Source organism: Gallus gallus, chromosome 1, assembly GCF_016699485.2.
Source record: "Gallus gallus isolate bGalGal1 chromosome 1, bGalGal1.mat.broiler.GRCg7b, whole genome shotgun sequence".
In the NCBI taxonomy this organism is placed as follows: domain Eukaryota; kingdom Metazoa; phylum Chordata; class Aves; order Galliformes; family Phasianidae; genus Gallus; species Gallus gallus.
In genome coordinates this window covers 23,966,168-23,993,839 of record NC_052532.1, presented here as the reverse complement: position 1 = coordinate 23,993,839, position 27,672 = coordinate 23,966,168, and the positions used below count along the sequence as shown (strand labels likewise).

General features: G+C 35.5%; 1 long non-coding RNA gene across 2 annotated transcripts in view; it reads right to left on the bottom strand.

The window, feature by feature from the left end:
• Positions 1 to 1,476: 1,476 nt before the first annotated feature.
• LOC100859665 overlaps positions 1,477 to 27,672 on the bottom strand; it is a 38,768-nt gene continuing 12,572 nt past the window's right edge. For both annotated transcript variants that reach the window (XR_005841553.1, XR_005841554.1), the window contains 2 exons: positions 19,659 to 19,721; positions 1,477 to 8,804 (listed from right to left, as the gene is read on the bottom strand). This is a non-coding gene — a long non-coding RNA (uncharacterized LOC100859665). The remainder of the gene's footprint in view (positions 8,805 to 19,658; positions 19,722 to 27,672) is intronic.

Genomic DNA, 27,672 nt, shown 5'->3' with positions numbered 1-27,672 from the left:
TTAATGGGAAGAGCTGATGCATTGATGGTATGGCTAAGACCATCAGAGGGAGGAGCCTGAAGGATAACAAGTGTAAATACATATCTGGACAAAAGAAATGGGGCACCAGGAACAGCCGGCAGCTTGAATAGCTCCCTGCATAATGTGGCAGCTAGCACAAACTCCTTTCCTCAGAAATCTCATCATCCCTGTATGTTGCACAGAGAGTTCAGAGACTTACCTCAGAGCTGTGGATTGCATTTGACATTAAAATGTTCAAACATTAGTCTCTGCAATGATCTTCCTCCAGCCCTCCTACCAGCACAACTGTCTATTTTGCTTCTTCCCGTATTCATATCCCCCACATCAGCGTAACCATCTGGTGAGCTGGAAAGTCAGTGTATTATAATGGACAAATCTGGATTTATCACAGAATGAGAGCCGAGTGCTTTTTCTGGGAATAATAGTTTTCAGTTCACCTTGTTTGATATTGCAGGAAGGAAAGGCAGTGTTAGTCTGAAGTGGTAAGAGGATCTATACACAGGTTTTATTTAAACTCTTCATATTTTTTTTTTTACCTAATAGGAAAAAAAAATTCTTTGATTGGAATTCATCATCTAACTGGAAATAACTACGGTACATTAAGTCATAAAGCTTTGTTGATTTTAAAACCCAGAAAATATGGCCAGGTTTAAACAGAAGGTCTCAATGAAGTATCCCTTTCTAAAGATGTGGACTCCAGTGAGTCGTCACTTATGAGCTGGATTTTCAGTATGCAGTAGCTTGAAGAGAAATATGCTTATGCTAACCAGCTGGAATTGTTAAATGCAAACAAACAAACAAAAAAAAAAAACAAGAAATCATACTTTTATTCTTGATGTGGACCAATTATAACTCTGAAATATTTGAAAGGCACACCTCTCAGCTGCCAACCATCACAGCAACTAACTGACTCTATTTATTTTAATATTCCTTATAATCAAAAAAGGCAGTAGCCTTAATGAAAACATCCCACTGGCTGGAACAAGTCTCAAGGCTGTCAGCTGACCCATCTGATTAAGAAGCCAGGGTAAATTCTTCTCCCTCCTTGGACTTAACATTAAATTCCTTATTTCACATTTCAGCTGGGTTTTAGAGAGGTCTTTTAAAGCAAATACAGTTAATATTTTTAAAAAGAAGAGCATGTATATTTCCTTGATGTGAATATAGCTGTCTGAAGTATCATTGCAACTTCAAAAAATATATATATTTGGACACAGAATAGTATGGGAAGTTTTCCCTAAAACGGACAATTTAAACTATTATGCAGGTATGAAAATTAGAGGTAATGTTCAAAACAATTTTGCATTCTTAACTATTGTATTTATTACCATGGTACAGAGATGCTAAGATAATGTATTATAATTTGTACGTCTTACTGAACTATTAGGCAGTTCAACTAGTCCCTGAAGTTTAATGTGGAGAATTTCCACATAAGAAAGAATGAAAAGGTCCTTATATATTCATAGTCCTTTCATTTATTTTTTTTTCTCTAACACAATACTTCTCTTGTTCACTTCTAATACAACATAGCTAAAACATTTGACAATAATGTACTTATGATTGCAATTTTTAATAGAACCTCACTTCATACAGTGACTCTAGTAAGGAAAAGTGATTATGTTCTTACATCTTGTACATTATGAAAATCTCAACTCTTTAAAAGCAAGTCACCAATAAACATTCATCTATGTACTGAAGAATGGTACAAAATATGCTACTAATGATCACACTACTTTAATGAAACCAAAGTTTGGCCTGATTAAGAATTGTCTACTTTTGTTTATTTATTATAACTTTCCAGGTAAAGTACGGTTATCAGAATTCAAAGTCATTTTAAAACCTCTAACGTCTATAGCCAGCAAAATTCTTTCTCTTTAAAATGATGTCACTAGAAAAAAATATAATTATTTTTATGAATAGAACTATATATATCTCAAATGCAGTTCATTCACATTTGGTACAATAAAACTCTTTTTAAGCAATGCATTTTTAGTAGTACAATTCTAAATTGTGCATTTTGAAGCCTAGAAAGTTACTGTTATTTCCCTGACAGGGAGAGCTTCCCCATACCAGTGTGACATAGGCTATAGCCTGAACAACTTGTTTCTGCAGTGTTGTTGTTGCTATGGGAACAGATGTGAAAAGCCTACTGCTGTACTATAACACAATTAAGCGTATTATGGCTTCTTTAATTGCATTCTTTAGAAGCCACCATAAACAAAGACAAAATAACAGGCTGGGTGGACTCTTGCTCACTCTCAAATGGCAATTTTTGAATGAATATAGCAGCATATACTTTCATCTAACTGCTTCTTTCTCCCACAGTTCTCATGCCAAAAGAAAAAATGTCTTCTAAAGATATCCAACATATTACTACATTTAAAAGATGATAAGAAAGAAAGCTGGATTTAAGGGCTTTCTGAGCCAACAGATCTTATTTAGTAGATCTTTCCTATTCTAGGCTGGCAGATAATGACAGTGGAAAATTCTTGAGCAAGAAGATGCCAGTTCTTCCTACAACACTGACAAGTTTTTTAAATAGCTGGGAAGAACTGAAGATTAGTCTAGATGTAAATATTTCTTATAAGTTATACTTTGTACCATAGAATCATAGAATTACTCAGGTTGGAAAGGACCTCAAAGATCATCAAGTCCAACTGCAGCCTAACCATAGTACCCTAACTCTAACAACCCTCTGCTAAATTGTATCTCTGAGCACCACATCCTGTCAATTTTTTTCCTAAAATTGACTCTCCTTTCTGGTTTACGTACTACCTAATGAGTTACTGTGCTACTGTCTCAAAATGAAGCCCTATTTTTTTCGATGAAGAGAAAAAAAACACACACAACACTACAATGCAAAGCTTCATAACAGAAACGTTGTGAAGAGGCAGAAGAATGTGGAGAATTTCAAAGGATTCATTAAATCTAACTTCTTGTACTATATTTTGAGTACTGCTATTTTTCACTGTCTGTGACATAATTCTGTCCTTAATCTGTTACTTTTATTACCTAGCTTTTCTCACAGCTCTGTAACAGAATTTGTAACAGAATAGAGCAAGAATTGTATTGAAATTCCTTTGAGGAAAGAGAAGAGAAGAGAAGAGAAGAGAAGAGAAGAGAAGAGAAGAGAAGAGAAGAGAAGAGAAGAGAAGAGAAGAGAAGAGAAGAGAAGAGAAGAGAAGAGAAGAGAAGAGAAGAGAAGAGAAGAGAAGAGAAGAGAAGAGAAGAGAAGAGAAGAGAAGAGAAGAGAAGAGAAGAGAAGAGAAGAGAAGAGAAGAGAAGAGAAGAGCAACAGGTGGAGTGTAGAACATCTGATTGAATCCTTGCTGGCTTCCTGCCAATGAAAACCACTTCAGTCGAGATACTGTGATATACTGTGTTGAGTACAACTTCAGGCCAATCAAACCTTGCATTTTAGCAAACTTCTCATTGAGTCTTATTAGTTCAGTTGGAATTCAAATCTACTTTGAAAAATAATAGCCTGGTTTGGAAAACCACATAAACTCATTAGTGATTATGCTTGGTAAATAGGAATATATTGTTTTCCAGATCTCATATGAGAACACCATGTATTAAAATCTACAGGTCTTAAATAAGGGAGAAAATGTAAAGGTAAAATGCAAGTATTTAGTTAACACAAAAATTTTTGTACCTTGCTCATGATTGCAGATTTTCTAGTGTTTTTTTTCAAAGACATCAAGTAAAGTTGCCTCAACCCAGAGGTCTCTGCCAGCGTTTGCACACCAATGCACATTATTATATTTATTATATTATATTGCATTTGTATGCCAAGTCTATACACATTGGATCAGTTGCCATGGGTACAGTACCTGCTTTTTATTAATTAAGCCATGACCATCTCAGCTGTAAAAAATAGCTTAGGGACCATCATCACCCATATCATAGTTGAAAGATGAAAAGTAGTATGGTGTTATCAGGATTTCTGAATCTCGCTAAATTGTGGTAGCAAAATAACAATAGCTGAATTCTTCCAACTGAGGAAAAACTTTGAGCTTTGACCTGAATTGAACGGAAGCATTTGCTCATAAGGAATAGTGAAATGTGCTGAGAAAAAGAAGATCTTTTGGGGTAGAAAATCAAGGAATAGCAGGAAGAAGCAACTCAAACTGCCATAAAGTTGGTTTTGATCAGTAGGTTTACAGAGCTATCAAAAGGTGGGAATACCTGAAAACAAAGCAGTATTATGGTCCATGCACCATTACTTTCATTCAAACTATTATTACTAGTATCTCTTTAATCATCATCACTGTAATTATCATTATTAAATGTCTGTGTATTTCAGTGTCCCTTCAGTGTGGCTGAGTGCTGGGTTGTGAGCTGACTTCCCATGACCATTGGAACAGCTAACAGAAGCCAGGTGGAAATTATGGCCACAGTGATTGACTATGGGCAAGAAGGCAGCAAGCATTGTTCCAAGGTAGTGGGCAAAAAGGTGTGCTGTAATTTGCAGTACCTTCTCCGGAGGTTTTCAAAGCCAGGATGGATAGGGCCCTGGGGAAGCTGATCTAGTACCTGGTCTAGCAGCTGGCAGTCCTGCCTGTGATAAGGGGATTGGAACATAATGATCCTTTAGGTCCCTTCTAACCCAAGCCATTCTATGATTCCCTGATTCCATGATTTGTCATCATTATTCCTATCTCAAATACACTAAAAATTCAGAACATTTTTGGTTGTCTGGTACCCCCAGTCTCAGTACAAAACCTGTAATTAAGTGTCCATAAATTCTCACATGATGCTGGGTGCTGCTGTCATTTCAATCATCTGGACAGTTCTCTGCTCACAATTTGCTTTTTAACAAGAACACTGGCTACATCCATGGGTCAGAAAATCTGTTTGAAACTCTGACCTTAACATTTGCAGGAGAGAGTACATCAAAGCAGACTACAGAGGGGAAAGCAAAAACAAAAACGTTTTCATGTTATCAGCGAATGCTTAATTCATTCACAACAACAGTTTTTCAGTACTGATTCATGTGTGTTTCAATGGAATAACTTCAAATTGGTAGGCCATCTGTTAGGATGAAAGAAATCAAATGCAATGAGGAAACAAAGTGATGGAATATAAATAAATTAGTTCTACGTATTTGTTATTTCTGAGTTGATAGATGGTTCACTTATATTTATTATCTTTATTTCTTCCCTCTGGGAACAATACAATGCTCCTCTTAAAGGATTAACTGGTATGTGACGTGTTTAAAACAACAACTGAGTAGGACTAACAAAAAGACATACAATTCTAAATCTGTTTAGAAAATTGCTTTAAATGCCTGAGTCTGCTTTAGGTGACTACAAGAAATGTCTAGCAACCAGCTCTCGGTGATTCTGCTTGAGCTGGGGAGGTTGAACAATAGGACCTCCAAATGTCCCTTTCAAACATTCTCTGACTATGCCAGAATTTAGATTCCAAAAATTCATTTTTCATCAGCCATAATAGTAGAATGCCTTAACTTTCCTTGAGAAGAGACAGCTTTCAGATATTACCAGAAATATATATGGACAACAATGAAAAGTTATTTGTTCTTTTTCCTGCATTGTCTTCAGGGTTAGATTCTGTAAACATTCATAGCACTTGTTGACTGAAATAAAATGTGTTACTGGCACAAGAGGATATGTTGCTTTTTCTTGCTTTATTCATCCAGATTTTGAGAAAGTCTCAAATGAAAAAAATAATAATAATAATAAAAAAATCCATCTTTTTATCCCTTTACCTGATCCAGTGTTGCAAACACCAGTCTTGTTTCTGTTCTGCAGCCTGGTGAAGCAAGAACATCACTCTAGCCCCTTCTGGCTTAGCTGTTCCACTCAGTAGGAAATGACTACATGTTCAGTATTCAATCTTTAAGCGTGACTTCACGGGCTAGTGGGTAGGGAAAGAATCTTTGATTATCTACTCTACTGAATGCTTAGCATAGAGTAGTGATTGCTTTCTGGCCCCCAGTCTTTGCATTCAAAGGAGTGTACCGCATATTGGAAAGAAGTTTTTCTGCTCCTGTTTGCTTGTCTAAAAAGATATGTGTTTATTTCATAGGGAGAAAAAAGACAGTTTCAACAGGAAATGTAAATAGAAACTTATTGCATTATATTTGAGCTATTATTGTCTGGAAATTAGAGCATTCACAGGAGCTGCAGAAAATTAAGGTTCAAATCCCCTTAAGCAGGGTAAAGATGTAAGCATAATCTCACAGCACGGGTAAGCTATTGATCTATTGCATCAAATTTCTGAGAAAATAGATGAAAAGGAGAAAGACATAAAAACAACATCAGTTCTTCCAGCTATACCCTGGCAGAGAAGCTGGAATAAGCAGCCAGTGTCAGGAGCACTCTGAATAGTATCTGGTAATTGAGGCTTACATTTCTGGGTTCAAATCCTGTAGGTAGCTCAATGGCCTCATTTGCTACCTGCTTTATGGATTTTTTTACAGATTTTATCTTTAGAAATGAGCACCTATTCCGTTCGTCAATCTTATTTCTGTGGACCTAATTTTCTTGAGGCATTTATTGGAAGTCTAAGCACTGGAGCCAGGATGGCAGATTCCATTTCACAGAGAAATGTCTCAAAGTGACAGTATAGTGCTTACAATTGCTATACTTAAATCTTTTCATGGGTTTAATCCCAAATTATTGCTGCTTTTGTGCAAGAGTCTAATTTATAGTAAAATGAGTGAAAATAGTGAAATGAGCAAGATAATATATTGCTCTTACATTTTCCATTTGTAAAATATGAGGGTCAAAAATGCCTTATTCTGACTCTAAGCTCTGTGGAGAAATAAAGGATAGCTTCAGAACTTGTACTTCATCAGGTGACTGAATCTCCCTGGACTAGAGTGCTGGCTTTTCTTCTGCAGCTGAAGAATTCAGTCCTGGTATTCACTTGCTTTTTGTACAGATTCTTAGAATATACCTGTTAATATAATTTGTGGCCATGTATTTCATGGTTCTGGTTGTGATTATCAAGAATTATCAACAAGATCAATGCAATGATAAAAATAGTGTTCGTAAATGGAAAGGAGTTTCTTATTAAAACCATTAAATTATAAAATGATTATGGGACTACAAGTTTTTGGATCTGGAGATAATTTTTATGGTTGTACATGTTATGAATTTTGATATATATTTTTTAATGTATATAATTGGGATCAGAAAAGATCCTAAATCTGAGATTATATCAATCAATTGCAACTTCTGATAGAATAGGTATGCTATACATTTTCCCTCTTAAAAATCATTTATTATCTACTTATTGTCTTTATATGAGATAACATCATATACACCTAAGCAGACTTTTTAAAATGCTTTTTGCATAGGAAGATGTACTTTTTCAAAGAGATTTGAGTTTATTGATAGGCTCCTGTGATTATCCAGGTATGTCTAATGGGTGAATCTAGCTGCAACACTAACTTTGGTTCTGAAGCTAACAGAAAACACACTACCTTCAATTTATTGTTTCAGTTTAAGGTATTCAAATGCCAGGGGATATTATTTAAAACAGATGTTCTTTATACTTCTAATATAAACTACAGCATCATTTTGGGAAACCATAAAAAAGAAAACAAGTCTGTGCTGTCACCAGATATTATTGGTTACTTTATTTTACTGAAGTAAAGGTTTAGTTATACTGATACTTCAAAGAAAATGGACAGTCAGTACAGATGTAAAATAAAACAACAGCATTTATCCAGATTGCTTGTTCATTTTCTTTCTTCTTTCTTCCTTCTTTTTTTTTTTTCTTTCAACAACTGACAAAGTTAATGCTGCAATAAAATTCAGAACGCAATCATTCCTTTGATGCAGAAGCTTTGTTTGTTTCCTCACTAACAACTCATAAAATTTCACATCTGGATTTTATATTCTATTTAAAATAATTATGTAGAAATTAACTGATATTGTCACATCAATGGAGAAATTTACAGTAAATATTTTGATGTGCATATTGTATACTCATTCTTATTAAAATGAAAATTCATACTACAAATTTCTTTGTTAAACACTGTCCTTAGGATCTGCTTGATCTAAGATCATCAAGCTGTGGCTACAGATAGATCAGTTGTCTCTTTCTGTTGTATGCTAATAGTCTGAGCAACCACACAATCATGTGCTGAGAAAGCATATGAAACATTACTGTTCTTACATTTGTATACCTCTCTAGTTCTCCACCACATCTGCTATATGCAGAGAACAAAAAAAAAAAGAAGTGACAATATGCTAGAGACTCAGGAGGGAAGTACTTGAAAAGGCATACTCTTTCCTGCACTGTGATAGTATTTTCATTTAATTCCACTGCGCCATCATGCTCCATGTCATCACAAGATCACTTCCAGTGTCACACTTTCTCTTTGTTCCCAATGATGCTATCATTACTCAAATCTTTAACTTATTTAGCTTTTCTTTTTCTAAATAACATTATTAAAATCAATTAGTGATAAAATAAATGGAAAAGGAAACAAATATAAAAAAAACAACAATATCCTTATTTCCTGTATGATAACACAAAAACTAGAAAGCATAATGATATTCTGCTGCCAAATGAGTCAGAGGTGGAGAAGGAAAGGCCAAAGGATTTTCAGGGTGTCATCTTCTTTCTTGGAGTCTGCCATGGCTGGGGGAGTTCCAGAAGCTCCAGGGAACGGATGGCCAAGCTTGCACCAGGACTACTGCCAGTTATCAAGGAGACAGCTACTAGAAGACACAATTGACTCTGGGCTTACAGTTAGTTGACTGGCAACGCAGATGCACTTTTATACAGTGCTTTTCAGCAGGAGGCTGGAAGGTAATAAAATGAAGAAAAGTCACAACAGAGAAGAGTAGAATGATAGAAAGACTTAGGCTGGAGTGGGCCTTAAAAATCATCTATTTTCAATCTCCTGCCATGGGCAGGGATGCTACCTCACAGCTCAGGGTGCACAGGGTTCCATTCAACCTGGCCTTGAATGCCTTCAGGGACAGCGCACCCACAGCTTCTCTGGGAAGACTGTGCCAGTGCTTCATTGCCCTCTGAGTAAAGAATTTCTTCTTAACATCTAACTTAAATCTCCCCTCTTTTAGTTTAAATATCTCTTTTACTTTAAAAAAAAAGTGACTGAGGAGTGACATGTGAGTGAAAAAGGTTTTTGAAGAGACCCTGGCTCAGGTAAAGTATCCATATTTCCATGCTTCTTAACGTCACCAATATAAGTTCATGACAGCAAGTTATGACAGCAAGAGGCATGACAGATAATGTGGTCTGTTTTGTTACAGTGTCTACAAGTGAGTGTATTCTCACCAAGCTTTAGATAAATATACTGTTTACAACTGAGTTACTTTATACTGCAGTTCCAGGAATTCCGTGTTCTAAGGTGATATTTACCTTACCCTAAATTAGACAATTAATTTTTTTCTGAAATTAGGGACCTATAAGTGTTTAATTCCACTTCCTGAAGGCCTAAACTGTAGAAGTCTGGATAACTCTCTGAGTTTAAGTGAGGTACGCATTTCATGCAGTGAACATACACTTCAGCACTGATCTACTATGTTCTTTACTATGTGAACTCAAACAAGAGAGACATGAGTACTTATCTACATATTCAGATTAATGAAGCATGCTATTCAAAATCTTGTGCAGGCATCTAAGTAATGTTAGGTTAATCATTGCAGCTATTTGATCATTATTCCTTTTTATCCACAACAGCTTTTTTCCTTCTGCCTTTGGCTCATATAATTACGGTAGAAACTCACTCCTTTGCTCGCTTGCCTTCATGAGTCCTCCCTTCAAGTCTCCAATCTATATGATGCATACAGATGCTTCACCTCTTACCTCAAATTCCCTCCCTACTTCTGTTCTGCCTTTTTATTTAATCTCTTTTTTTTTTCTTTTTTCTTTTTTTCTTTTTTAATGAATTGACGTCTGTTATTTCATCTCAGGCAAATCTAATACTTGTGAATTCATCTCATTTCTCATCTTTTTGTGTTACACATCCTAGAACGTTTCCAGTGCATGAAAACTGAGCAGTAAAAGTAGATACATACACTCCATAGGGAACAAAAAAAATGAGTGGAAGAGACTGCACGTATCTACAGTGGATTGCATGAGTTTTATGTAAAGTGTGATTCAGTTGCCCTTAGCATATTGAAATTGGTGCTCATGTGGGGAGAAATAGACTATTTTTGCTATAACTTAGTCACCATCAGATATTTTTGAAAAGAATATAAAAGGAAAATAATCCCCTAGGAAAATGATTTCTGATTTTACAGTGTCTTTTTTTGTTACAAAATACATTATCCTTAACGTAGAACTTTCATGCCAGCTTTCAGTCTGGAGCAAAGTTTTATTGTTGAGTTATAAGCCCCAGAAAATAGAAACTTATAATGTAAATCCTGACAAGATCCTTAGCTATTGTGGTACAAATGACAATGGTGTAACAAGTAGCCTGCTGCATATTGTTATGTTAATAAATACATACAAGATAAAACATGCCATTTTAATATTCCAAAGTAATATAATCAATATGTTAATATATTATGACACACCATCCTGAAATACAGTAGTGTATATAAAAATCTAGGGCACTATGCCATTATAATTGCCCACCTAACTAGAAATAAGTAAAAAATGCAGGTAATAACAGTATAATGCATTGATACAATAATGTGTTACCACAGCAGTTACCTCCTTTTATGTAATGATCTTATTTTATTAAAAATCTGCTTGAGGTCTGCTTTTTTTGTTGTTGTTGTTTGTTTGTTTGTTTGTTTTTAATTTACTTTTATATGCAATCAGAATTGAACATTCATAGAAAAAATCTGAATATGAAAATAATTTATACTGTCTTTAAGAATTGCTACTGGGCACATGATTATATCCAAATATAAAATAAAATTAATTGATAATCTTGAGTACTGGTAATAAACAACCACATTAAAAATGATGACTTCTAGAGCATTTCATAATTTTGGTCTAGCTGATTCTAAAAGAGTAACCTGGGCTAATACAGGTTGTCCCTGATTGCAGCAGGGAGATTGGAATTAGATGTTCCTGTCTTAGTTTCAGTTGGGACAGAATTGTTTTCTTCAGAGTGCTTGGTATGATGCTCGGCTTTGGTTTTTTGGCTTTTAGTTTTTCCTTTTTCTCTTTAATGATAAAGCTATTTACTAAGATAGAGAAAAGGAAAGGAATAATAATTATGATAAATATACATATATATGTGAACATATATAATAAGTGATGCACAAGCAATTGCCCCCAACAGATGCCCAAGCAGTGGAATAGAAAGGCATAAACTCCTATCCTCTTCAAAATTCCTTTCACGTGATGTCATATGGTATGGAATATCCCCTTCAGCCAGTTTGTCAGCTATCCTAATTCTGTTCCCTCCCAGTTCTTTGGGCCCTTCATTGCAAATGGCCTCAGCAATGTACAGCACTACTTAGCAGCAACTAGAAACATTGGTGTGTTATCAACAGTGTTTTTGTTTTTTTTCCTAGAACCAAAACAAAGCACCATACCAGATACTCTGAGGAAAACAATTCCATCCCAGCTGAAACAAACACAGAAACCTAACTGGCCCTATATGAAAAGGGAAAAGCTCAGTTACAGGAATAGAGAATAGGAATATGAACAACCTGTTGATCACTAGGAAGGTCATGAGGGTATCAAGAAGCACAGAATGTGAATACTGCAGCATCCAGATGTGAGACACAGAGAGAATGTGAATGAGGCAACATTCTCTTCCCTGTTCCAAAACTGAGGGTGTCTGGAGTCAGTTGGGGAGAGAGAGCACATGTAATTCACATCTCTGCCCCAGACGATGTATTGCATGGCTGAAACCGATGCACTGACCACCCAGCTTCTCTCCAGGACTATGTTTTCTTCCTTGTGGGGCACGGAGTTCATGAAATATGTAAAACTGCATGTCTGCTTGAATAGAGTGTTTTGGTATCCAAGCCTATTTTATTCTCTTCACTGACATTTATCTTGAATGGTGAAACAGTCAGCACGTTTTAACAAGTGTTTACTTGTTTAGTTATATGACCAATCCTTATTTTTGAAGCAACCTACGTAGTTTTATCTAATTGGTGAAGAGGTTAAGTGGTTTGAATGTTTCTGGAAAGCATAAATAGTACTACTTGAAGGCAGTGTTTTACTCCACCCACCTGCAGTATTAAAAAATGAGGAAAATAATATAAATGCAGCAGTCTCAAATGATTGAAAGTTGTAGAATGAAAAGCTGTATCTTCAGCAAAGTATTGAAGTAGTTTTTGTCTCCGTGAGGATCTGAAGACATTAATGGTGAGATTTTAGCCTTATTTCCCAGACAAATATGTGTTTTTATTGTCCTTTGTAGAATGACTTCATCATCTGAAAGACAGAGAAGTGACCACAGAACTTTTCTCCTTCAGGCCCAGTGTAGTGATCAAAAGGGAACAGTCAATAGTTGATGAACTTTTACTTGACAGCCTGTACAAGCCTATTGACTTAATTTCCAGGCACAATTCTCTTTTCTATAGCTACAGATCTGTACAAGTAACAGCCTCATTGGCCAACTCTGCAGAGAGAAAAAAATGTGCAGAAAGGTTTGCCCATAAGACACCAGTTTCTTCAGTAGGGACTTCTATTTTGCCTCTGTCTTTCTGTGCAAAATCAGTGACAAGTTTCAGTTCTCTACCAGTCAATTTTATACTTTCCATAAGCATTAAAATTAAATTCCTTTGAAAGTGTGCTGTTATTTTATGAGCCACAGGGTGATTTTTATTGTAGTATTTTAAATCTTCATGCCAATCTGATAATTTTAAGTCTTTCACAAGCACTGCATTTTGTATCAAAAATTGTTCAGAAAGAACATGCTGCCTCTACTCCTTTTACTATGCATAAAATGGATTTAAAGGGAAGGCACTCCCAAGAAATTAAGCCCACAGGAAAAAAAAAACACACAACAATAACAACAACAGAACACGATCTGAAGAAAAATATATTGTTGTTACATTCAGTTTTCATGTATGTACAACTCCCTGCTCTATAACACGTCGCACTTTCTGATTTTGTTGTAAACATACTGTAGACATGGACATTCCACATTTTTAATATTTCCTACTGTACTAATACAGTTGGCAGTCTATGGCACAAACATTTTTAGAAAAGCTCACATTTTAAAATACACACAACCCCATAATCAGCCAGTCAATAAATATGCATCTTACATTTCCTTGCTATTGCAGTATGAAAGGGAAATAAAGGACAAAGCTAACTACAATCAGTAGCTAATTTCACTAATAAGAATAAACAGTAGTTTGGTATCTGTATGTCTATTTCATGTGCTCACTTTTGGTGAAACACCACAGTGGAAGTTATCATATAACACTTGGATGAATAGAGTAAGTTAGTGAAAAGACTAGCGTGGGAGAATTTCATTTCTTTTCGAACTCAGATAAAAGTGTAAACAACATAATTTACTCAGAAAAGTTGAAAAATATAGCAAAATAATTTGGACCTCAAAAGAAAAATGCCTGTAATACAAAGAAAACTGCAAGATATGAATAAAAATCCAAGAAGCTGACAACTGTCATTTCTTACTTCAGTACGTTATGATGTAACTTATTGATATAAATAACCATTTGTACCTTCAACAAAGTAATGATGAAAACAGGAATTTAAAGAGACTGTTTTAATTATAACCATCATTTTAATACAGTTCTTGTTTTTTGTTAACTAGATCTTCATAAAACAGCACTTTTATGGTACTGTAACTTCAAACTCTTTATAGTGTCCTGCAGATCTTACGAGAGCAATACACATCCTCATATTATTAAAATGGAAGTATCTTATTTGATTAATGTACTTCCCATATATTTATATTTAATTGAATACATATTTAATGCATAAAGATAACTGTGATTAAGGGGCATACAGCAAAAAATCAGAAGTTCATCAGTATTTCAAGCCTAGTGATTGATTCCTCAAATCAGATCTACAATGAATATAAATTGAGAAAGGCACAAATAAAGAGGCCAGCAGAAAGTCTCGAATGCATGCGAAATTAAAAATAAACACAGCTCTTTTGAAAAGTCCATTTTCCATTTTCTGAAATAGATCCATGGGAAACACTGATAGCAATTGCAATTTTCAATTAAAAATATTTGCTCAGAGCTTTTTTTCCCCTATATTTTTAAAAATCACATTCAAAAGATGTGCCTTGCTTGAAAGTAAGCAAGTTGATTTGTTTGCTTTATTATGTGTCTGAGTCACAACATTATCTGCCCTCCTGTATGTAATTAAAAAAAAAAAAAAGGATATTGTTTTTCACGCCCAAAAGGCTAACAGTCAGGGAGGCAAAACTACAAACAGAACCCAATCTGGACAAACTCTAAAAGGAAAGAGATAGTGAATATATTCCCAGAAACAGGACAAGAAGCAAAGAACTACTTTCAGCATCCATGCCTGCACTGGAACCCTAACAGACATCACACACCAAGCTTGGAGTAAAGGAAGTGTGAAGCAGCTTCATTCGCTACAGCTTAGGTGACAATACTGAGCACATGTTCAGATATCCAGCAGTCACAGCCCACTAGAACTGAGATCATGCACGGCATGGCTGGCGCCTACACTAGCAAATTGCCAAGACTGGGTAGCTGAAGGCAGACTGCCCACTGGACATGCTTCTGCACTGCTCTGGATGACAGAACAAGCTGGGGAGTTGCTGAAGGACAGCAGTAGGTTGAAACAAGCCAAGTTGTTTTCATGGAATATGCTGAGAGTTGCCAAAGCAAGGATGATCATATTTTCATGCCAGGAAGTATTCTCAGCATATTTGAATTTATTAATATAGGTGTATCTAAAGCAGACCCAGACTACAAACAACAGAAGAATTTTATTTCAATTGTATTGCAGTTCTGTGTGTACCTCAGATCAATACAGATGTATGAACTAGGTGATGGTAATGACTGGGTTTACAAATAACCTTACAACACAAATGAGCAACAAGCTGTAGAGCTGGACAAGGACTGAATAGCAAGAGGTGGAGAGGCAGAAATGCCTTAAAGATCAGTTATTGCCAAACCTTCTGCATCACAAAACAGCAGCCTATTCTGAATTTTTGAGTCCTTCTCATTCAAGAGAAACATTATTTTTAAAAATATTCTTTTTACCCTCATCTGGCTCTGTTTCTTTGAAAGAGACTAGGAGCACTTGCATAACCACCTACAACTGCTGAAAGGCACTTCAGGAAGCTGTGTTATCTGAGCAATTATTTATGGCCTCATATGAAGCACAGTACCTCACTGTAACAGTATTGATATCTGAAATATAGATATCTGAAATATATGCTGGCAAATTCTTCATGAAAACTCCTGCATAGAGTAGGGGGACACATATTGCCAGTCAGTAGGTTATGCTGAACAGAGCTCATCTCTGAAGTTTGGAACTCATATAAGAGTCTAGAATTTGGCGTCCTCTATGTAGTATAGTGACATCACAGAGCAGGACTCAGTAGTTTTAAAAGGGACTATTTTGTGCAGATACTCAAAATAGGTACAAAAAGAGAAGGATATTCTAGGTTTTCCTTAGATGAAGGCATTTAAATCTGTTATTTTTCATCTTCCAGGAGTGTCTGTGTGGCCTGGATGACTTCTACAATGGGACCTCTGGAGTAGTGGGTTTCGATGCAGAGGGGCAGAATGAGATGTAGTTTAATGGGGCATTTGGATGGAAATGGGAAGTTATAAATAATCCTCTCATGACAGAAATCAGGTTTCTAGATGAGTATTTCAGTTTGATGCATCAATAAGTCAAAAGTGATGTTTCTTTGTAAAAAAAAAAAAAAAAACACACAATACAAAACAACAAAATGTTGGTTGTTTTTATTATGCAGGCAGTCCCATGCAATTCATGTTGTTACATTTTTTTAAGCCTAAATTAGAGCCATCTACTTTTTTGTTGTTGTTGTCTGGATATGAAGTTTGTACTTCTACTTATTTTTTAAAGGTCAAAACTAGAAATGTTAACTGACATTTTACTCATGACTAAAACCAGAAACTTCTACTGGCAGTCTCCTTCTATCTTACTGTATTTGTGTCTACTCTTTACCAAGTACCTGACCACTTTACAGTGCCTCTATTAATATTTATATTCTGTAGTTAAACTAAGGATTTTCCAAGTGATATCATTCCAGATGACTTACATGTGAGCGTATAAATGTCAGAAGAATTGCTATATAATAGTCATGATATACAGTAAGCATAGTATGTAAACTTCAGTAGACTTTATTTCCTTTGTCTTGAAAATGATCTAGTTTAACATTAGAAGATATAAACTTAATCTGATACCATATCTTTTTTTGCAAACCCAGTTTGCATGTATACTCTGGAGCTTTGAGTATAGGTCAAATCAACAGTTAATCTTGTGATCTGCAAATGAAAGATGTGGTAGCATTACAACTGTCTAGACATCAACTCAGTTCTAGCTGGAGAATTTGAAAAGAGAAAAAAAAAAAACAAAAGGGAGAGAAAGACAAATGTCTTTATGCTTTCAATAATTCTATTATTGATAAATTATCTTTCTTACTGAGCGGATAAATGTTATAATCTTCTTGTGCTTCACGTGCAAATTGAAGACAATAAATAAATAAATAAAAAACCAAAAGTTTTTTACAGAAGAATATATATAAAAGAACATTTTCTTTTATAAGAAATAAAGCATAAGCTTTCTTATAAGAAATAAAGTATAATGTATTACTAAATATATTAATATTATAATGGTAGCTTGGAATAATCCTTTTAAAATAGAATGTGGGTGAAAAATGCATGGAGGAAAGGAACAGGACTGAAATTTCCTATTTGTAAGAAAACACTTATGAATGGTATTTATGATTTTTTTCAAGTTGAAATGTTTGTTTGCATGAATCAAAAAAGTGCTATTGGAGTTAGTAGCTCATTTTTCTATATACTGACTAGGCAAGTTGGTCAATGAGTGCCAAAGAAATAGTTTTTTTTTTTATTATTATTGACACAAATCCATCAACATTTTCTTATTGTTCTAATTGTGTTTGTATTCTTTGTTTCTTGGTTTCATTTCCTTGACATTTTTATCTTCACAAAGTAGTCTTTGCTTATGATTCAGTTTTATGAAATAATCTTCAACTGACAGTCATTTTCAATGGACTAAAAATGTATTTGCAAAGTCACTGAATTATATTTGATTCACTCATTGGTTCAAGTGTTTTTGAGGAACTAAATAAATCATCCTCCATATGTGGATTTTTGTCCTTTTTGTAGTGATTGCTTCAACATGTCATTCCACAAAATCTCTCGTAAACAGTCACACAACTCTGACTTCACACCCCTTCTTCCCATTCAACTCTCAGAATGTCAAAGAAGTTTGTCTTTCACCTCTTCTCTGCTCCCTTCTTAACCAATCTTACACGCAGAATCTGGCAAAGTGAATTATTTGCACAAAATGCAAAATATATCCATATGTATCTTAATACATACATATGCAGCAGGCTTCAGAACTGAACCCAAATATACATACATATATATGAACTGTGTTGAAATGAGTGTTTTATTGGATTTTTTTTTCTCAGCTATGCAAACAGAGCTCTTTCACAAATGGAAAAGGCACAGAAAGTCAGCCAAAACTATGAGAGCCAATTTCAAATTCCAATCCAGTGGTAAATTATGTTTTGATCCCTAGTATATATGTAAAAAGCACTCTTTGATATAAAGCTTGTTACAGATGCCTAGATCCTGTAGAAAATCTTCCTGAAACAGCAGTATCCTATAAAACATAATGTAACTTTGAAGTTAATCTCATTTTCAGGAAGCCATTTACTAGAACTATTCCATCTTAAATTATTATATGACTCGGGAGTCATACACTTCCTTCAAGATCTGTAGTTACCAGGTTGGACCAGTCTTTCTTGTAAAGATGACATTTATTTAAAACGCTGAGTGTTAGGTCTGTTCAAAAAATGTCATTATGGGAAAAATGATTTCTGAAATGCTTCATTATGGGTTTGGTTCTACTCTTTTATTTAGAAACAGAAAAAAAAAATATAGAAAAAAAACTGTTTGTTAAGAATGTATTTGTTAAAAATGTTTTGCTTTCAAGAAATTCCTTGTAAAACACTGTCCACTCAAATCATTAAAAAATAAATATACTTTAGTTTTTCGGTTACCATTTTTCCTAAAGAAGCCAGACAATAACATTGATGATTTTTTTCTTAAAAATACATTTTTGTTAAAAGCATTTTTTCCTTAAAATTGTTTTTTTTTTTTTTTTTTTGATATGTTATAGAGTCATTTCTTTTCATTATATGTCACTTGTTTGTGAATCAGTATGATAGCTAATTAGTGTACTCATTTTTGGAAACTACAGTATTGTATATTCATCACTTATTTTATAGGATAACTGTTTTCCTCCAAATTCAGTGTTCTATGCCAGAATAAATTCATTATCTTCTAAGTTGACAAAAATGCAAATAATGTTAATGATTCAGGTTTGAATAAAATAGTACATATAAGTTTGAAAAGTGAGGCCACATGAGGTTCAACACAGCCAAGTGCAAGGTGTTGTACTTGGGTCGGGACAATCCCAGATATACATACAGACTGGGAGAAGAACTCATTGTTAGCAGCCCTAAGAACTTGGGGGTTCTGGTGGATGAAAAGCTGGAGGTGAGCCGGCAGTGTGCTCCTGCCGTCCGAAAGACCAACAATATTCTGGGTTGCACCAAAAAGCAAGGCAAGGGAGATGACTGTTTCTCTCTACTTTGTCCTTATAAAGTCCCATCTAGAGTACTGTGTCCAGGCCTGGGGCCCTCAGTACAAGAGAGATGTGGAGCTGTTGGAGCAGGTCCAGAGGAGGGGGACAAAGAAAATGAGAGGGATGGAGCACCTCTTATATAAAGAAAGATTGCGGGAGCTGGATTTGTTCAGCCTGCAGAAGAAAAGGCTCTCAGGAGACCTCACTGTGGCCTTCCAGTATATGAGCAAAGCTTATGAGCAGGAGGGAAATCAACTTTTTACATGGTTCAGTAGTGATAGAACAAGGAGGAATGGTTTAAGTGAAAAGAGGGTAGATTTAGCTTAGATGTTAGGTGGAAATTCTTTACTCAGAGGGTGGTGAGGAACGTGAACAGGCTTCCCGGAGAAGCTATGGATACCCATCCCTGGAGGTGTTCAAGGCCAGGTTGGATGGGGCCCTGGGCAGTCTGATCTTGTGAGTAGTAACCCTGCCTATAATAGGGAGGTTAGAACTAGATGAACTTGGAATTTAGTTTAGGAAACAAGCAATTATTAAAAAAAATAATAATAAAAAATAAAATTGTAAGGTACAGATGTGGTCTTTTCCTTAATTATTGTGTCTAAGTTTACAGTGACAGGAAAGAATGTCTCAAAAGTTGGAGTAGTCTATTATTCCTTGTGGCCCCTTTCAAGAAAGAGCTTCACACAGGATCCCTTCATATATTAAGATGCAAATAATAAAGACCAAAAGTTTCAAAACAGCAGTTGATAACTTTGCTGAGTGCTGCAGATATGTGTACTTCAAAAGAGAACTAATAAGAGAAAGAACTGTTGTACATTTAAAAAGAACCAATTTCTCAGAAGAGACATTGTCACTCAAATCCAAGCACAAGCAATGTTACTTACCGTTCCCAAGCCAGAAGTCCCGTATCAGGTGGCCTCAATACATGGAAGATGAGCAAAACAGACCTGAAATAGCAACAGGAGCATTCTCATAATACAAAAATAGAGCACAGATAGAGACGGGGAGAAAAATATCTCTTCACAAAGAATGGTAAAGCTGTAGAGGAGAGATCAAGATGCCAAGCAACAGCTGGAAACTGAACTGAAGCAGAAAGGGGGACTAATAGAAGTATCTTAATATTAATATTTTCCTATCAACACAGAGGCTGGCAAAGGAAGCTGGACTTAACACTGCTTTTGTTGGTTTACATTACATGATGTTTTCACATTTCAAAGAAATGCATTTCATGCAAGAAAAAACAGAGTTGAAATGTTGAACTGAACTGGACATGTTATTTATTTAAAATGAATATGGGGCATTTGCTGAAGTAGTGCCAAAGAAAAAAACAAAAACACAAAACCAAGTCAGAACAGTATTTATTCAAAGTAGGACAGCTATGAAAATCAGGTTAAACACTGTATGGAGTCACAGAAACAATGTAAGACTTTTGTGTTTAGTTTGGTTCCAAGTCTAAGTAGATTTTCTTTCAAATAAATTTACTAAGAAACAAGGATTATCAGTATATTCTTAAGTTCTGGACATATTAAAGAAACCTGGTTTACCTCCCTGATAAAAGATGACTCGGCAAAAGTTGTTTAAACCATTCATAGGACAAAGAGTGTTGCATAGGCTGAGTACAAAAAAAGACTTAATTAACAACGGCAGGTATACACTGTTATTTGTGTTTGTGCAATTCAAATAAATGGATAAGGCTGATAATACAGAAGCAGATACTACTTAGTGGAGCAGGAATAGATTTATCAAGAGTACTAAGGAAGCAACACTGTTTACCTTCTCCTGCCCAAGCCACATGTCATGCGATAAAGGCTGACATGCAGCTGCACATTTCCTGAAGCCACATGAATGCATTATGCATTGTGCCATCAAAACACAACAAATGCTTCCTGGCAGTGGCAAAATGCCTCCTATTTTATATTTACAGAAAAATAGCTATGCATGAGTAGAGACACGGATGATTAAACAGTAATTCTGGTATCAGACATTAAAGTATTCTCAGGAAGGGAAACCCCATCAGGCCTTGGGGAATTCCCACTTGCAATGGTCCTAACCGCGTTTTCAAGAAACTGCTGTGCTTACTTCCCTTCTTCCAATAAGGGAATATTATCAATACTTAATAGGCCTCATTGTTACATTATTGACTTTTTTCTTTCTCATGCATCACAAGGTTCCTGGATTCAATTTTACAATGTTTTCAAAAGACCTTTTGGGTAAGCAAGGATTAGGTACCCTAGGAAGTATGGGCACAATCAAATATTTAGCTTAAGTTGCCCAATGATTGCAACATAGGGGTACTGAGGAACTCACAAGAAAAAGAATGGGATAAATAGTATCCCTACCTATTTTGACAGTGTTGTATACTCTCCATCTGCATTTGCAACAAATGTATTTCATTATGCTTTTGGAACAGCTTACATATAGCAACCATCAGTAAGCTAAGAACTTTCATTCATGGTGTTTCATGGATGATCGCTATACTCTTATGCATTAATAAGGACTGAAGAGAGCACTTTACCTGGGTTTCACAGATTGGTAGTGGCAAAATGCTAAAAGCACTCATAAAGTAGCCATCCTGAGAAGTCCTCTATGTCATTACATTCTCCTCCCTTTATCCAGTCACTGAGTAATCTAATAGCTCCTTTTCACCTGGAATGCATTCAAATTCCTTCTTGGTCAGATAGATCTGAGTTAGTATCTCTACCCACTCAAAAGAAAACTGAATGGATATATGCCTTCCTTGCCCTGTGGAAAATTTTTCTCCTTGACTGAACTCTTGAAACACAATGAGAGAAGAGACTGACTTTAGGTTTTAGACCTTAGAAAGGTGAGAGGAGTATTACTGTCTCAGACAAAGATTTGATGTGCAAGTGAAACATTTAAGACATTTGAGAAGCAGATCCAAATAGACTCTCATGGTTAAATCACTCTCTTGGAAAAAGATGCATTCACATGCTCTCTACATGAGGAGAAGGTGAAAAAGAACTAAATATATATCAGGATCCATAGTGAATGCTCTAACCAGTCTTTTTTGACTATGCTTTATGCAGAACATATCTGTTCAGTATGCAGTAAAGAACTGCCAGGACAGACTGTGCAGAAAAGCTAGAAGAGGTCTTGAGATTATCACTGCCAGCATAAGAGAAACACTGATCTACTCACCAATTGATTGGTTCTTGAAATTACACTGCGGAAATAGAAGACTTTCAGCACCTCTAAAAACGTCATGGTAACATTAACATATAGGATGACTGTGTGCTTGGGATCTAAATCTAAGAGTAGACTGGCAGATATGTTAGAAGATTCCCAGTTATTTGTCACTGTGGCTCTTGGCATACTGAACTGGATTTTACTACAAAAATATATAAAAGACCACAATCCCTCCAGTGTCACCATCCATCTCATAAATGCTAGGTGACCTTCTGCTACAGATTTGAATGGCCTCAATGCAATATCTACATTTTCTTTCAGAAACTGAGCACATTGCAGTCAGAATACCAGACACAGTATGAAGAGCTTAAATTAAAGAGTTGCTAATGGAACTCCAAAGGAGTTGGGAAGTCAAACACTGCATTTGCTTCATGAAAGCATCAATGTCAGTATTAGCCACCTGACAACAGCAACTAAGACGTACTCAGATAAAGGAAAATAACAACAAAACCCATCAACAATCAGAATACACTTCTTTGTCCCCCCCCCAAAAAATCAATCAAAATATTAGCATCATTTTAGTATCTTGAAACCTCCTGAAATCATAAGCACATTTAAAAAAACAGTGATATGAGCTGTCTATTGACCATTATTTCTTTATAACTATTATATAGCCTATAGCTGCACTACATTTCCTCCTTTTTTTGTCTCATTCTACCTTTTTCCTAATGAGAACAACCTCATCTGCAAACTTTCAGCAGCACTCTGTCACTTTCTATCCAAACCTAAACTTTCCCAAATGCAAACTGATGACTCTGTGAAAGAAGTTTTGAAAAAAAAAAAAAGGAAATTCTAAAGCACACCTGTAGGAAATTGAACAGATTTGCAATCTGGGAAAAGCAGCAAAAATGCTTATTTTGCATTGAAAATGCATAGATTCCCCATGCATCTCTGTACTCAAAAGCGAAACAGAAGAATACATGAATGCTGAACAGCACATATGTAAAGTTTACTTTTGCACTGAAAAGTGTCTTAAGTGGGAAACTCGTCCATTCTGGATTAGTCTAATGTTTATGTGGGATCTGCCCAAGTCAAAATGGGTCTCCAATAACTGGCTATCAACACCTGACAAGTCTTTTTGTTGTAGCATCTCTCTTTGGGTAACTGTCATGGAGAGGATGGCTACAGACTGACTTCAGAAGTTTCTGGTTACAAAAAAAAGGAGCTTGCCTAATCAAATAGTTAGAAATTTGCACTTAATAACTGCAGCAGCCTCAAGTTTTCAAGACCATTCTGGTTCAGAGAAGGACCAGGGACCAGACTCTTTCTCATGCAAACAAGTAACTTGATGATGCATATGTAACACAGGTGGAATAAGGAAAGAAGGGAAAGCCTATGAATTTCTAAAAAATTGCCCTGTACATTGCTATGAAAATATAATTTTGTTACATTTCTTTAAAGAAGCCAACAGTTGTACTTTGGGAATAGGAAAATTGATTCTCACTCAGATCTCTTTGGGAGAAAGACTACTGACATTTACTGACATTCCCCAGACACAGATAACAGAGCTACATCTCCTAGGGATTGCTCCAGTTGCAGTAAGCCTCTTCAGATCTGCTTCACAACCTGTGGGAATAATATTTTCCCCAGTTTGTCAAGCATTCTTCTACCTGCTTTCTTGGCCAGTTAGTCAGACCATGTTTTAACTTCCTTTTGCTTACCATATTAGGAAAACACACTCTAATACCATCCAGTGAGAATATCCCTCACTGTAAAGGGACTTAACCCAACTACAGTAAAGCATTACCAAAATATCCTGCGAAGTCACCTACTCAACAATGGAAATATATTCAACCTGGAGAATAAGTGTAGATTCATGTTTCAGTTACTGATCTCTCTTTTTGATTCCTTTAAGATAAGTTTATCCAGGTATAACTGAAAAAAAAAAAAAAAAAGGTTTCAAAAATGAGTAGCTGCTTTGCTTTGTTTTGTGCTTGGTTTTCTGTTTTTCTTTTTGTTTTTAACAAATAACAAAAACACCTATAAAAGTTAATCTTCTTTTTTGAATTTTGCAACTGTACTGTGTAGGTTATTTCAGGACCTTAATCTAAATTTTCAGATAGTATTTAACCTGCAGATAACAAAGTGGTCTTTCATTACTTCCAAATTGTGTCACATATTTCCAGTGAACCAGTCTGACAGTTTAATTCCATGAGAAGATACAGAAACATCTTAGGAAAGTGCTAACTACCTGGGAACCTACTGAGGTAACTAAGCTCGTTTAGGTCCTTCACTTATTAAGGGTATTAATCTCGCAAAGAAGAGAACAAAGAGAATTTTGCTGGCCAAGTAGTCACAGAGCATAGCTCTGGGAAAACACAGCAGGAAAATTGAATACTTAAGAGTTTTTATTTTGAGGGAGGATTTCTATTTGCCATGCTACAAGGAAGAAAGAGGTAGGGACATTTAAATGTTTAGCATCAATCTGGATAAATCCAAAATCCTTGAAATAAATCCCTAACTGTAAAATGAGTTAAAACTTGAGCTTTGAGGGAATATTTTTCTTGTTCTGCCTTTGACTTGCTTGAAATGACTAAAAAAAAAGATAAACAATTTGATCCAGATGAAAAGAAATAGCATAATAATAGCAGAAGAACGAATATGCAAAAAGCTAAAAGGATCTTAAAAATACATGTATTTGGCGTTATTCTTGGCAATTTAGTAGTGTTTGCCAAGGGCCAAGCTTAAACCTGCTTTGCACCTCTTGTGTCAGAGAGCACATAGGCTGAAAAACTTTCCATATTGACAGTCTTTCTGAAAGACAGTAGGAAGGACATAAAGGTCTAGTAAGTAGGCAAAACTTGGATATGAACTGGTTTTGGTAGCTTACATATCTTCTTACTTTAAAATGTTGTTCCTTGTACTGATTCACTAAGGGAGCTTCGGTCAATGGGAAATTTCTGCTTCTGTCTTGTTTTCTGTCACTTGGACTCTGGAAGAAGGGCATCTGATCAGACTTGTACATACTGCACTAAGAGAACAGGCTCACTCTTCAGTACATGGTGGAGCTGCTAACCTCCATCTGTTTTGCCATAAGATTGAAGGACGTCAGTGTGCGGCATGAAGATTTGGAACAATTTCTCTCGCCTTCTGAAATGCTCAGGAAGCATTTGGAGCCAAGGCTATCTGACAGATGTCTGTTTCATTCAGGACTAGTATCAGTAATCAGTAGGGTGCAATATTTGTTTCTGCGCTGAGGCTCCACTAACCAGTGGATGTAAGATGCTCTAGCAGGTAGATCATCTCATACATACTTTCCTAGTCAAACAGAACCATGATTGTTATTAACCTTTAATATAGCATAGACTTTCAAAATCTATCTTGTAAATGTAAAATGGCATTAAACTATAATACTAAATGTCATAAAATGCTATTATTTAAAAACATAAAGGATTAGAAAAAAAATAATCTTTGGAAGTTGCTATTTTAGCCTAAGATTTCATGTTCATACAAACATGTAAGAAATTCCCAAAGTACAATGGTTTTTTTTTGTTTGTTTGTTTGTTTTTTTCCTTTTAATAAACATCAAATACTACATCTTACACAGGAAAACATCCAGTCAAAGCAACACTCTCCATAGCTGACTTAAAATATGACTTATTTTTTTTTGGCAGTTTCTTAATGTTCCTCCGAATTAATACATTTCAATAAATATCTACAGTGGATGGATTTCTAACAACCCTAACTGACTCTGACATTTTGATTATATTGTCAGACAATATTTTTTTGTTATTGAAGTGGGGTTTTCCCCTATTACACTGAAGAAGAATGACACAAAATGCATTGAACTAAAAAGATATATGCATTTAAGTATCTGCATAAATGAACAACTTTTCCTCCAAAGTGTTTCACTCACCTAGTTCATTCTCTATGTTCACAAACAAACTGCAAATATTCATATCAGTAATAGAATGTTACCAAATCTATTTATCACCTCATATCTGGTAATGATCATTTAGAATAAACATTTAATTTACTCTGAAGAGAGACAGAGGGAAAAATCTGTACAAATATAGATACACAAGAAGACATTGGAAATACACACTGTCTAGCAGAGTGAAACTGATTTGGGACTCATAAGATACAGAGTCAAATATAACTTCTGACACTCCTTTACTGTCCTATTTTCCAAAGATAATGTGCCTTTCTTATTTCATTCTCTGTGTTTGCAAGACAGAGATAATGGACTCTATTGTTGGATAGATACATAATAAAAGAGCAAAGAACTTTTTGCCCTGACAAAGTTCCACTGTGAATGGGTTAGGATGAGTGATATGAGGCAAGACAGTATGAGTTTAATTTATAGTGAAAACATCTGAGTTAATTTGTGAAGCTAATCTTAGTTCAATAAAAATACTTATGCAAGTATAGGCTAAAAATGCAGTGCAATAGCCAGCAAAACCACTGCATTGGTTGATGTATCCCTACCAAGGTTACAGATTTTAGATTCTGTTCAGACTTTTGGGCTCTGTGCTAAGTCATGCTGCTCCTGTAAACTCCATGGAACATGCATCTAAAAGGGTTGTTGCGCTGCTAATTTTACACTGAGACCACTGTACTTTGTACAGTGGTAGTGTGAATGTTTCAGTGGTGGTACATACGTCTAACTAGATCATCCCATATGAGAGAAACTCTAGGCCTGTTTCTACTCCCCTTAAAGTCATGTGTAAATCTCCCATTCTGTTCAAGAGAAATAAAACAAGATCCTGTAAAAATAAAACAGAGAAATTACATATTCTATGCCAAAATATGCTACCTTGCAAGGCCCAATTCTTACATTAGCCATCTTGCCAATTTCTACCAAGAAATGCTTTGAGGACAGGGTTGATATTTTATGCTTCATGTGCAAGACAGAAAACTGGGGCAGCAATGACTGAGCCATAGAGCTGAGGGAATAATTCATAGTTAATAATTTATTATAGCTTCCTTTCTTCCTTTTTGAACAGTTGTGAAAGAGCATTTTCCTTTCAGCTGTGAAAGGCAATGGCACACTGGGTTGTTCAAGGTGAGCAAGAGGACATTAGATAGTTTGCACCAATGGAGCCTGCCTTCTTGCTCAAGTCCTTTGTGCACACATCTTTGCTGCATGGTGTGCAGTCACTTGGACTTGCTTGTTTGTGACCCAATGAGGCTGACGTGGGCTATAAAGCACCTGAAGAACAATACCTTTCAGTTGCATGAGCATAAGATCTACAGGCCTTGATTTGGATGTTCATAAGGTAACCATCATCCGCATGAGTCTCAAACATAGTACAGGATACAGCTCGGAAAAGAAGGCTGGGATAAATTTAAAAAATTATAGTGCATTTATGCTATCTATTTATTCATTTCCCAAAGTTTGTAAATAAACTTGGTAATAGTGCAGTTAATAAGCTGTTTATTACAAGTATAGAATAACTAAAGACAGTAAAGATTAATTGGGTTTTGATATTCTATTTTTTATTTATAGTAACAAACTGAAACAGGTCTTCGCTGTGAATGCAAGTCTTGCACAAACAGTGTTACTTTGTAAATTTGCCATTCTACAAATATTTCTGCCCATGTTTGGCCATATTGTAAGACCATTGTAAGACAACACATTAAGTTATGAATACATAATGTTTGTAGATTGTGTATTTGATACACACTGTGTATTTCATGATGCTGATGATACATGACTATAAGGGGAAAAGAAGATTAGAGGTAAAGTAT